Below are 14,407 nucleotides of genomic sequence, written 5' to 3' on the forward strand. Positions count from 1 at the left end.
GATGATATGGTTAGATGGTATCACCAACTCAGTGAACACGAGTTTGAGCAAATTCCAGGAGATGGTGAAAGACAGGGAAACCTGGCATGCTGCAGTCCATAGGGTCACAAAGAATAGGACAGTACTTACCAACTGAACAACAGCAACAACAGGAAGGCAGGATAAATCATAAATTTTATAAAGTTTCTGTTACTTCAAGGCAGAATATCTCCTGACTGGGGGGAATGGAGCTACTCACAACAAATAAGTTTAAATAGCCTAAATAATCTGAGTTTCACACAGGCAGGGTTTTGAAGAGCTATAGTTTTGATGTTTTTTTAACCTTCTGCTCTTAAGAATCACCATGATTTAGGAATAAAGAATGCAATGGTGTGTGGGAAAACGGATTGTTGTGACTGACTTTTTGGAGACTTTAAAAGCCAAACAATTGTGAGTCATGAAAGAGTCCCTGCAAATCAGGTCGGCGTCTGCAGGGCAGTGGCAACTGCATTAAGTAATGATAACAAAAAGCACACAGCATCAGAGATGATTCTTAATAACAGTATTTAACAAATGGCTAGATGATGCTATTTTTTCCACTAAAAGCCTCCCCTCTTGTCTGCCTGTTTTGACCCAGTACCACTTTAAGACCCTGTCAAACAAAGATGACAGGTCCCAAGTCCCAGGTTATATAAGAGTAGTAGTTTCTTTCATCTTTGTCCCTGCCCCAGGCTCCCTTTCTTTTTACAGATGGCTGTTTTTTATTCACTAATGAAAAAACATTTTATTTCAGTGTCAAAAATGCCAGTAGCATCTGCTAAACTCTATGATCTCATGTCAGGAAGAGAAATCCTTTGAAGGCAGGATCTTGAATGTCTCTAGTTACCAAAGGAAGAATAGCTTATCTAAGAAGGACTAAAGAAAATCTGTATCTATAAACACATAAACATTTTGAGCACCCTGGAAAGTTTGTATAGCTTTTTAAACCACTGCTTTCCAAAGCAGTGATATCACTAAGAAAAGCAGGTATAGATAATGTCAGTCCAGAAACCTCTACCTAGGAACTCTAAAAACATTCTCTTTTAACCATTTAATCCCGCTCATGATTTTGTAACAAAATATGTTTCCTTAACTACATTTGCTTTATTGATGTACATGTTTATTTTTTTAAGGCAGTTAAATGTTTGAGACAATAAATGAAATAAACACAAAATGGAATTCAATTATATGCATATGTGAATTTTACTTAAATATATATACAGTCCTGACTATTCATTGGAAGGACTGATGCTGAAGCTGAAACTTCAATACTTTGGCCACCTGATGTAAAGAACTGACTCATTTGAAAAGACCCTGATACTGGGAAAGGTTGAAGGCGGGAGGAGAAGGGGATAACAGAGGATGAGCTAGTTGGATGGCATCACTGACTCAATGGACATGAGTTTGAGAAATCTCCAGGAGTTGGTAATGGACAGGGAAGCCTGGCATTTTGCAGTCCATGGGATTGCAAAGAGTCAGACATGACTGAGCGACTGAACTGAACATATATGAATATATCTGAAGTCAGATTATTTCTAAGTAGGAAAGTTTACATATATGTGTGTGTATGTATGTATGTATATGTGTATATATATATATAGGCTACCCTGGTAGCTCAGTCAGTAAAAAATCTGCCTGGAGTACAGGAGACCTGGGTTTGATCCCTGGGTTGGGAAGATCTCCTGGAGAAGGAAATGACAACCCACTCTAGTATTCTTGCCTGGAGAATTCTATGGACAGAGGAGCCTGGTGAGCTATAGTCCATGGGATAGCAAAGAGTTGGACACGACTGAGTGACTAACACGCATATAACCTCTCTCTTGTTAAGTGGGAAAATACAAGTTAAAAAACAGACTGGTAAGTATTCTATAAAATTGATCCCAAGTCACAAGCATAATCCCCATGAAGTTCCCATGATTCATTACCACTTGTTCAGTGGTGTAGGGAGAGACTAGTTTTCCAGACTCAACATTCAAGGTCTACTTTTGTCCTTAGGTTGTAAACATGTAACACAACATTTAAGAACTTCTCAGGAGAAGGCAATGGCAACCCACTCCAGTACTCTCGCCTGGAAAATCCCATGGACAGAGGAGCCTGGAAGGCTGCAGTCCATGGGGTCGGTAAGAGTTGGACACAACTGAGTGACCTCACTTTCACTTTTCCTTTCATTCATTGGAGAAGGCAATGGCAACCCACTCCAGTGTTCTTGCCTGGAGAATCCCAGGGACGGGGGAGCCTGGTGGGCTGCCGTCTATGGGGTCGCACAGAGTCGGACACAACTGAAGCAACTTAGCAGCAGCAGCATAGGATTCAAACTCAGGTCTGTCTTTCTCCAAAGCCCATGTAAGGATAAAAGGTAATGATGGTAAACATCTGACTAAAAGTACATCACAGAAATCACTAAAAGCCTTAAGATCTTAGTGACAACTTGAAAAACAGTGACAGCACAATTGTTAGTTACTCATTAAGTTGGAAAAAATTTCTAACATCCAGAAGTCGAAGTTCAGGCCTCATCAGTGTTTTAAAAAAAAAAAAAAAGAAAAGAAAAAAAATTCAAATAAACAAAGACATTTCTGTCAAAAAAAAAAAAAAAAAAACATTTAAGAACTTCTCATCTTGTTCTTTACTTATCTCCCTCCCCCACAAAATCCCATTTGTGGAGACAATTAATAAGGTAGAAATTTGTCACATACTGTAGAAGAAAATGAAAGATTGCATATCACACTGTGCATTAGACAAAACTCTTCTTCTGGAGCATTTTTTCTTAGTTTCTTTTATTTCTCCTACAGTCCTAAAACCTCTAAGTACCTGCTCCTCCTCTTGGATTTTTTTTTCCCTTAATCTCAATCTACCTCCCTTTCTCAGCACAGAATTAGACCACAAAAGGGATAGAGTCAACCTTGCCACTTACTATGACTGTAAATCCTTGAAACAGTGATTTGATCTTGCAAATCTTCAATTTTCCCATCAATAATAATAGGAATACTCCGTATTATTGATAAATCACTATGCACCAGCATAATTGTAAATTTCATATAAATATCCATTCATTGATTCCTTATAAATATCCTATGAAGTAGGTATCATTAATTGTTACTGCTCTCCCACCTTATGTTACAGACAGGAAATCTGAGGCAAAGAAAATGTAAACAGCTTTTCCAACACAGCATGTAAAAGGCAGCACCAAATCCAAATTCACGTGTCTTAAATTCAGGAGCTATGTTCTTAACTATTATATTGTTAAGATGCATATCTATAAAGTGATAAGAATCATACCTATTTCACATATGCTTATTATGTAGAGTCCCATGTACTCTTTAGCACATATTATTTGTTACTTTTAAGGGCATTGATTCCTTATAAATACCTTCCCAGATACTTATAAGGAATCAATGAATGGATATTCATATGAAATTTAGAATTATGTTGGTGCATAGTGAATTACTGTTACTATTTTCAATTTTTATTTTTAGTACTACTATCAAGTATATAAAAGACCAACATCCCTACACAAGAGATCCTCCAATGCCATACCTGCCCTTCAGAATCAAACTGAGGAGCTTATTACATAAATTGAAATGTCTATACTGTCATTTATGTAAGGAGTTACATGTGTTGTCCAGTTAAGTGACAATATAGAGTCCATTTGTCTGAATGCTCAGTTGGTAAATTAATCCACTCCGTGCGTGAATGTGTTTTGTAAATCTGTATGACATCACAAACATTTGCATTTATGGGTATGAGGCAACAAATGCTCATGAATAAGACTTGTTGTATAAATCCATATTGCCTCCTTACCTGTAGTCTTTCCACAGGCCCTTTCTCCCACACTCTGTGCTCTAGCTATGTGTGTCTCTTATCTTGATCACTGCACATACATGACTAGTCTAGACCCTACTTTTGTTCATGCCCCAGCCTTCATCTGCTCCAATGGCGCTTTTCATTTTTTCCAAGTCTGCTTTCACTTTCACAATAATCTGCATGCTTGCTACAAAATGAAGACAAAGTTAAGTGTTGCTCAGAGGTGACTGCTGTTTCAAATTCAGAGCTCTCTTTCACTCTCTCCTCTCTCAATCCACAGATATAGATGCAACTGTATGTGTGATGCGTATACACTTCTCTGATATATAATATGCAAGGTGGCTATGTCCTATTGCACTAATACCCAAACAGTATTCAGTTTTACAGTTCTTTCATTTATTTACCTTCCAGTGAAGAATAGGCCTATTCTTCTAGCCTATTCTAGTGAAGAATAGGCTTTCCTGATGACTCAGATGATAAAGAATCTGCCTGCAGTGCAGGAGACCTGAGTACAATCCCTGGGTTGGGAAGATCACCGGGAGAAGGGAATAGCAACCCACTACAATATTCTTGCCTGGAGAATTCCATAGACAGAGGAGCCAGTATACAACTGAGCAACTAACACTTATTGTGAATGGTAATGATTCATTGAAGAATATTTTGGCTATATTTGCTAAATTATTCTTTGGCATGATTCATCATGATTCAGTGAATATCCCTGAATATCATACATCCCTATTAACCTCTCTAATTGTTTTATTCATATAAATCCTAGAAGTAAAATTACTCAAAACTTTTATCCATTTTCAAAGATAAGCTTGATTTCCTACTTTTTCATAAACTTTATCTTAACTCTTAAGGCCACAATCATAACTCTATTCGACTGAAAGTTGTAATGTTTTCCTAATATTCTTCTGTATGTTCACTTATTTAACAAGTTTATTGTGTGTTCTTGTTATGAGGCAGGCTCTGTGCAAGGTGCTGATGTAATTACAAAGAAAAATAGACCATGATCCCCATCCTTGAGAGAGTAATTTAGTCAAGTAGACAGATAGCAAGACAAGTTAATTACAATTTGATGTGATTTGGACTATATGAGGGGTGAGCACAAGAGCTGAGAAGAAAGATAAAGTGACTGTCTGGAGAAGGAAGGAAAATTCTTCTCTGTAACAAATAGTGCTAAAACAAGTAGACAATCAAATGCAAAACAGGACAAAACAACTAATCTAGATGGACTACACTCTTCACGAAAATAATTCAAAATGGATCAAAGCCTTAAATGTAAAGTATGAAACTATAAAATTGCTGGAAGGAAACCTAGATGACCTCTGAAATAGTGATGATGTTTTAGATACAACACCAAAGTCATGATCCCTGAAAGAAATAATGTATAGCTAGACCTGATTAAAATTCTGCTTTGGAAAGAGACAATATCAAGAGAATTAGAAGACAAAGCATAGACTAAGAGAAAATATTTTCAAAAGACATATCTGATAAAGAACTGTTATCCTAAGTAAACAAAGAAATCCTAAAACTCAATATTAAAAAATCAGTTAAAAATGGCATGTGATCACTGAAAATACACCTCTTCAAAGAAGATGGTACATAAGTATATGTGAAGATGCTCCACACTGCATGCTACCAGGGAAATGCAAATGAAAACAATAGTGAGGTACCATTACGAATACATTAGAATGGCCAAAACCCAGTACACTAATAACAATAAATGCTGGTGAGGATGTGGAGCATCATGGATTCTCACTCATTGCTGCTGAAAATGCAAAATGGTATACCTACTTTAGAAGACAATTTGGGGGTTTGTTATAAAACTAAACATACTCTTACTATATGATTCAGAAATTGTGTTCTTGGGTATTTTCCCAAAAGAGTTGAAAATCTATGTCCACATAAAAACCTACATGTGTGTGTTCACAGCAGCTTTATGAATAATTGCTCAAACTGGGAAGCAATCAAGACGTCCTCCAGCGGGTCAATGGATAAACTGTGGCGCAGCCAGGCAATGGAATAATATTCAGCACTAAAAGTAAGTGGGTTATACAGCTATGAAAAGACATTGGTTCAGTTCAGTTGCTCAGTCGTGTCTGACTCTTCGTGACCCCATGGACTGCTAGAGGAATCTTTAATGGATATTGCTCAGTAAAACAAAACAATCTGGAAAGGCTATATGCTGCGTGATTCCCAACTATATGACATTCTGGAGAAGACAAAACTATGGAAACAACAGAAATACTAATAAAAAGAAAAGCGGTTGCTGGCAAGGGGCCGGAGTAAGGTAGAGAGAAACAGTCAGAGCACAGAGGATTTTTAGATCAGTGAAAATGATCTGTATGTTATTATATTGATGTATATACATCATCATACATTTATTCAACCCATAGAATGTACAATACTAAGAGTGAACCCTAAGGTAGACTGTGGACTTTGGATGATTATGAAGTATCGATGTAGGTTTATCGTTAGTGAAAAATGTACCATTCTGGTGAGTGATGCTGGTGATGCAGAAGACTATATGCATGTGTGAGGGTAGGGACATACGGAAAATCTCTGTCCCTCCCTTTTAATCCTGTTGTAAATCCAAAATTGCTCTAAATATAGTCTTTAAAATGTGGTATGTGAAGAAGGGGAAGAAAAGTCTGCAGGTAAAGGCACAGATCATGCAAGTGGGGGAGTTATTCAAGACCCATTAGGGTGTTGGTTGTGATTGTGTTGGGAGAAACTGGTATCTAAACAGGCTGTCAAAGAACAGAAAGGATGATACTTATGCACTCTAACATTTCCATCAGAGTTGCACTTATGTCCCTCTTCTTATCTTTCCCAACTAACTACAAGCCTTTTGATGACTGGAACTATACCTTATTCATTTTTTAACCACTATATTTTGTATAATGCTTGGAGTGTATATGTATGTGTACCCATGACTCAGTCATTCAACCTGTGGCTGTCTTCTCAAAGTCACAGTGTTTTCTTTTTACTGATACATGTGAATTTAGAAATTCTATAATAATATGCATTTCTAGTGTATACAAAATAAAGGGAATAAAAAATCACCTATAATCCCAGTATGATACTTGAAGACTCTTTTTACACACATGCAAGTATAATTTTGCTTTCAAACAAAATTATTTTGCTTTTTTCCCTCTTTGACATGTTCCCATGTCACTATAAGCAACATCACTGTGATTTTTTAGTAACTATCATCTCTATGGTTATACATATACATGTATTCTGATGTTGGAAACTGCCAGCACTCCTGGCTACACCACCATCATCTTTCAGCTGAACTGCTCTAACATCACCTTACTCTCATCACTGTTTGCCCATTCTCATGTAAAGTGATCTCAGGAAAACAGAAATCTGTTGAAAACTCTTTGAACTTAGAATGAAATCCAGACTCCCAGCGTAAGGGCCCCTGAATGGAGTGTTGCTTACCTCTCTCTCTCCTCTCATTTCAGCCATCCTGGTGTTCAGTCTCTGTGTTCCTGCCACACAGGCTATGTATCAGTTTCTCAAACACACCAAGCTCTTTCCCATTCCAGGGCCCTCATAAGAGGCACCTCTCTGCCTGGAATACCTCTTTCTCCCACTCTTCCTTCGGCTGACTTCTCATCTTTCAGTTCTTGGCGTTAATACCTTCTGAGAGGTTAATACCTCCCTGATTGCCCTGTGTAGCCTCTTCCACTATTTAATGACCCACTTAATGACAACTTGTAAATAGTTATTTAACTTGTTAGTTTATTATCTATTTTCTGACTCCTCCATTAGACATCTACAAGCTTTGCAAGGGTAGGAATTCTGCCTGTTTTATTCATCAAGAAATATCCAGACTTAGTATAAGGTCTGGCATATGGCAGGCTCTCAAAAAATAGAGTACACTGGAGATATTAAGGGAAGATGTCAGGGAATGGTTCTCAAATGTGGTACCAGTATCAGCAACATCAACATCATCTGAGAATTTTTTAGGAAAACAAATTCTCCAGCCTCAACTAGAATTATTGTTATCAGAAGCTCTGGTGTAGAGCTTTGTCACCTGTTTTTTTAACAAGCCCTACAGGTGATTTTGATGTTTCCAGCTTGACAACCACGGTTGCAAGGTATCTGTTTAGAAAAAGAAACATATTTTGTTTGAAAGTTGCCACAGCTAAAATTCCTTAGAATGTGAAATCTGAACCTCTGTGTGTGTCTATGTGCTCAATCATTTCTGACTCTTTTGCGACCTCACGAACTATAGCATGCCAGGCTTCTCTGTCCATGGGATTTCCCAGGCAAGAATAGTGGAGTGGGTTGCCATTTCCTTCTGTAATTTGAAACTTTAATATTACCAAATGTCATCTTTCATTTATTGATAAAAAAAATGCTGAAAGATAATTTTTAAAAAATATTTAACCTGACAATTAGTGAAGTTTTGCTTATAATTTTGCTTTTAAGGTTATAAAATACACATAATTCTTATAAAATCAAGTAAAATTATGCAGCACATACTCTTCTCTGCAAAAAGTCCTCGAATGTAAAGCTACTTTCCTACTGATGGCTGAGTACTAATTCAGTTAAAATCAGGTATAATTATGGAAGAACATATTTCCTACTTTTCTCAAGATGGTTCATACAATGAATTATTCTGAATAATGTATCAAGCACTTGGTCTTTGAGGTGAATTTTTGCATTAGTGACTTTAGTTATTTTATTTAAGGGGAATCAGTTTTTCAACATTTGGAGTATCCTATGAAATGGAGCTGGTTCACTGAGCAACACAGTATCAGTGGAATTGCAAAGAAGATAGAAAATTAATCACTGAAGGTGGAACCTCAGGTTGGATTCAAAACACTTGAATTACCTGACCTGCTATCACTGGACTAAGTGTGACTCTGAATACCATAGAATAAGACATATATCCATAGAAAGAATAAAAATTATGAAGCAAGTGTAAGTTTTCTTTGTAACAGTTAAAAAGGAACCAAAAGGAAGAGAGAAACAAAATACTGGTTGAATTTCTATGATGTAACAGGCACTATATTATACTAAGTGCTGGTTTTTAAGACTATCATATTATTCTCTTTCCACCCATTTTTATTTGCCAAAATCAAAGGTGTTCTGGGTTTTCTAATGAAATCCAAAAGCCAAACCTTTCTAAGCAGATTATGATGGGGTAGACTATGGTTTTTCTACTGGGTTCTCAATGAAATAAACATTTGTTTTTGAACATATGAGCTTTAAATATAATCTTAGTGGGAATAATTGACAGAGAATACATTTGAGCATACTTTTTCCTCCCCACTGATTTTTATATTTCATATACTATAAAATGAATCTTTTAAGTATTTATTTTTTTTAAAGAATACTTATTTCCATATCAGTGATTATCTATTTTAGATGATCTAACCTTGAATGGAGATTTAGAAGTTGAACCTCTTATCTCCAAAGGGAAGGAGCTGACATTTTTAAACAAAGAAATGAAAGCCTTCAGAATGGGACAAAAAATAATTTTATCACCTTTAAATGCATGAGAAAATACAGTAGGTTGAAAAACATTTTGTTCCCTAGTTTAAAACAAAATTAATTTGACAGTTGTGTCAGTTTTTTAACATTTAATGTTACAAGACATGCTTCTTTAAATTCGGATTTTTTTCTCAGACATTCTACTTTGACTGATATTATTTACTAAAATACCTTGTATAAAAAATAATTTAAGAACATCTTAAAAAGACATCCTTTTGTAAGTGATTATACTTTATAAATATTTTGAATGAAGAACAAATTTTAGAGTAGAACTTGTGAGTACCTATTTCATTGAAACCAAAATTCAAATGCATTTAAAAATAGCCAAAACTTCAGAGAGGCAGCATCTGTTATGTGAGATAAACACTGATGCTTAAAATATATCCATTTAGATGATATAGTTCTTATTTTTAAAAATACATTTCTAGTATTTGAAAGAACAGAGACACTCATCTACTATTCTGCAATCAATGCCTATAATTCTTTGTTGGCTTCTTACATATTTTTAAGGAAACAAAAAAGTAAAATAGAATTCCTAATGTTTAAATATACTTATTTAAACATACCACAGTCAGAGTTCTGGGTTCAGCGGCATTTGGAATCCTTCATTGCTGACAACAGAGTTTCAAATGACAATCTTCTTTGAAGCACTCTTCAGCTTGACAACAGAAAGTTCTCCCTTCCACCGCCTGCTTTTTCCATTAGCTAGAGTGTTACATATTGAACGCTGCACAAAGCATTTGACTGGAGGGTTTTTAGACAACTCTTTAAATTCCTGAATCTGAATAATGATTAAAAGGGGGAAAAAGATAACACATCATCTCTTTATAAGAACTTCTGTATTTTTTTAATTACTTTATTTTAAGGGGGAGTGGTTTATTTTAAGGGGGCTGCCTTCATGTGTCATTGTTTAATAGTGTCTGCGTATGATTCATCTAAATGGCATTTAGTTATATAATGTCAGTGACATTTTGATGATTTTACTGTCAATTTTTAATGATCTATTGCATATTCTTAGGTTATTTGAATTAGTTGGGCAGATTAACATAAAAGGTGGGAGGTATATTTCAGCCTGAATAATAGTGGTCTGACAAACAAAAACTTTTTTTATTGGTGAACTTTATTTTTATACGTAATGTTTTTTTGATAGCTGAGTGGGGCTATATATTTTTTTCCAGTTCATGTAAATGGCCACATTTTCTTTTTCACTGGAGAGAGTTAAAACAGAACCATTAGTAGTTTTTGAAAAATCCTATATCTATTACTTGACATTGTATTATATTGGCTCTTGGATGAAAATGATGAAGTGATTGTAACCTGAAAGCAACAGAAGTAATTGTTACCTTAAAAAATAAATAAATGAATGAATAAATTGAATTGAAAAATTTAGCCCATTTGTGATGAACACTGACAGGATGAAATGCAACAGAAGGTTACATTTATTTCTGTCAAGGAAACCTCCACAGGATAGCTTGTAATTGAGACTGACAAGACAGTGAACTAAGAATCAGCCACTTAATGGATATGGCCCTGAATTAATCAGCATGCTAAGAATGGATTTTCCAGTTAATCCCACATAACAGAATATTTTAATGTCACACAAGAGTTTGAAACCTTTAAACAACAAATTGAAGATTACTGTAATCCCAATGTCTACACTGTCTGTGTCATCAAGGGGTTAATAAAATCATGCAGGTCTCCATGGGATCCTCACCTGGAACCTTGAATTGCACCTTGCAAAGAAGTCAATGGTCACAAGCCAATTTTTTTAAAATTCTACAGGTTTCAGAAGTTATTTAATAAACACAAGAGTACTTAATCTTGTTGATATTTTCTTCCCTTTTCAAATAGTGATAGTGGCTCAGAATGGTCATATTCTGATGGACACATTTGGTGGCAAGAAGGAGTCTATAGGCCAATGTGAATGGAGGCAAAGGGCATGGGGTGGTGAAGGGCTCTGAGCAGCAGAAAAGGGGTGAGTATTTCACAGTTTATTAGGATTTGAGCATAGGAACCTCAATTTTATACTTTCTTCTTAAGCAGAAAACATTGACAAAAGCACAATATCCATGGTCCCTAGGGAACATGAGAATTCCTGAGTGAGGTGAACATGTTCTCTAACCACTTGATGGACTTGTCTCACACCTCCAGAACGCTGTTCAGTACAGCACAGCGCTTAGCAGTGAGGTGGCCTCTATAGACTTCCTGCCGACTGTTTACCTAGCTTTATGATAAAAGGATACTTAGCCATTCCCAACTTCCATTTCCTCACCTCTGAAAAGAGGGTAAAAATATACCCAACTTTTTAAGAGTTGCAAGTATAAATGGATGTAGGTCATCAATAAAATCTCTGAAGGATCCTTAATAGATGTTAGCTGTTGTAATTATTTACTGTTATTTTTATTAATGTTCCAACAACCTGGAGAGCCTCAAGTTAGGAGATTAATGAAGTAGACTTGACTTCAACTGTGTTCAAATAGCATTACTTTTGATGTGATTTCACTGGCTGCCCTCGCATCTCAGCAGGTAGAGAGAAAGTTTGATGTGAGCCTATCATTGACTGACTGTATAAATATCAAGCAGAAGAATTATCTGCACCATTTAACTGGTGTGCCCACACATTAATTTATTAAATTTGCTTTCATGTCCCATAAACGTATATACAATTCTGCAGACAAGTTATCGCAGCTTTCATTTTAGAGCTAAAGTCCTCCGGGGAGGCTTAGGAGATCTCCCAAGATAAGCTAAATACTCCTGGGGACAACCAGTAAGCTGGTGATTGAGGAAGCCTGTTCTGTGTCTAATTACCAAGACATTAGTTCCAGGAGAGAGCAAACATCTATGGCATTTTGTTTGTTTTCTTGTTATCGCTTATGAAATAAGACGACTTCCTAAATAGGCACATTTTCCCCACATAGTCTTTAAGGGAACAAAAAGACAACAATCCCAACAAAGCCATCCTTCACCTAAATCTACTCTCATAATTAAATGTCTCTTGATCTTCTAGCCTCCAGCTCTAGACATAGCCGTAGGGGCTTTTGTGGAGGAGTGTGGCAACCCACTCCAGTGTTCTTGCCTGGAGAATCCCAGGGATAGGGGAGCCTGGTGGGCTGCCGTCTATGGGGTCGCACAGAGTCGGACACGACTGAAGCGACTTAGCAGCAGCAGCAGCAGAGTTTTGTGGAGTTTATTTTTTCCCTGGTTTACAAGGGTAGTTCCCATACTGTGTAGCAGATGCATTTGAAAACATTTAGATCACTGATTATTATGTAACACCAAGGAGTATACACATCCTCCTCTGTGGCTACTTTTGCTAGAAATAGTAAGTCTGTAACAAACTCCCAACAAATTTTTATTTTGTTGATACAAGAGTAAATTACAAACAGATTAGTCCACTCCTGGGATGTAGAGGGTTCAGTTCAGTTCAGTTCAGTCGCTCAGTCTTGTCCGACTCTTTGCGACCCCATGAATCGCAGCACGCCAGGCCTCCCTGTCCATAACTACCTACTTCAGAGCAACATTTTAGGATTTTTGAAAGATATGATTAATATATGAGTATGTTATTATAGTTAACTATTAAGCTGAAGTCAGAAAAGCATAGAGTACTGAAGATAAAGAGACATGCTACAGTCCAACTCTGTTCCTGCCTAGTTCAGAGACTGGGCAAAAAACTTACCTCTTTAAATCTTATTTTCTTCATTAGTAAAATTAGACTACTACTACTACTTACTTTCATTATTATGAGAATTAGATTATATATATATGTGTATATATATAGAGAGAGTGCACTTCTGTTTAATGACAGTTAACATATTGAAAAGCTGAAGTCCTGAATTGCTCTTATCTCACCAATATAGCAAAGTAGAAAAGCAGTTGTCAGAAACAGAACCATCTTATTTTAAATTCTGCATCTGCCCATTTACTAGCTGTGTGAGATTTTTTAAAATAGGAATTATAATAGTGTAATACTTAATAGCTTACATATAAGAATATGTGAAATAAACTTTGTCATGTGAATTTGACCAATCAGTTTAATTTTTTGTACACAATGCTAATAATTTTATTTATGAAAAAGAGCTATATTACTTGTATATAGATGGTATCAAACTGCATATACTGTTTTTTAGAACCATTTTCTTATTATGTAATTATACACTGTGATTATTTCACATCATCCTTAAATAACTGGGGACTCATTTTTTATCACCTTATTTAAAGGCATTACTGCTTTTAATTTCATTTTTTACTCTTGAACATTTAAGCACTTTATATTCCCTCCCCCACAATTCCCTTACAAATTACAGTGTGAGAAACATCTTTAAACAATTATTTGGGCTAACATCTAATTACATTCTCTGAATAAGTTCCTAGAAGTGGGTCAAAGGAAAGATTATTTTAAGGTTTTTAATTGTTATTGTCAAATTACTTTCCAGAAAATTTGGATCAACATACATATCTACCAATAAAAAATTAAAGTGACAGTCTGTAGTATCAATTCTGAGTTTTATTTTTAAAATTATAATTTGGTTTAAAAAATTGCTTACTTTTGTATTTCTGCAATTACTAGTTCTGCTAATCACTGCTAATCACTTTACATGTTAAAACTGTATTGTTTTTTAATGATTTTTTTACTTGTGCATTTATCAATTATATTACTATGATGTCTTTGTAGACTAAGAATATGAACCAAACTTTGGTATATTCTAGTATATTCTATATGTAGAATCTTAAGTTTATCTCTTTCTTCTTAATGCTATTGTAATTTTGATACTAGTAAGTATCTAGTCAACTCCATCAAGATTTCCATGATTAATTTTGTTGCTTGTGTAGAAAATCCCTTTACAGAAGACATTTTTCCAGTCTGTGATTAGGAAAAAAAAAAAAAGCTTGTTTTATTTTTACACATACAGTTTTGAATTGGTTAACTATTTAGTTCTTCAATTCATTTTGGTGTAAGATGTGAGGTAGGCATCTGAAAACATTTTGCATGCGTACTAAGTCGTGTCTGATTCTATGCTACCCTACTGACTGTAGCCCACCAGGCTCCTCTATCTGTGGGATTCTCCAGGCAAGA

At 35.6% G+C, this 14,407-nt stretch overlaps 1 protein-coding gene across 4 annotated transcripts in view; it reads right to left on the minus strand.

Moving 5' to 3' along the window:
- The window catches only part of ANO3 (anoctamin 3), a 448,326-nt gene that overhangs the window by 171,371 nt on the left and 262,548 nt on the right, over nt 1–14,407 (minus strand). The window contains exon 1 of one of the 4 annotated variants that reach the window (XM_027562803.1): nt 9,900–10,126. The exons of the other annotated variants lie outside the window; for them this stretch is intronic. The gene's annotated coding sequence lies outside the window, so the exon portion shown is untranslated. Of the gene's footprint in view, nt 1–9,899; nt 10,127–14,407 lie in introns of those variants that run through there. 4 annotated transcript variants of the gene reach the window in all.

Source organism: Bos indicus x Bos taurus, chromosome 15 (genome assembly GCF_003369695.1).
Source record: "Bos indicus x Bos taurus breed Angus x Brahman F1 hybrid chromosome 15, Bos_hybrid_MaternalHap_v2.0, whole genome shotgun sequence".
In the NCBI taxonomy this organism is placed as follows: domain Eukaryota; kingdom Metazoa; phylum Chordata; class Mammalia; order Artiodactyla; family Bovidae; genus Bos; species Bos indicus x Bos taurus.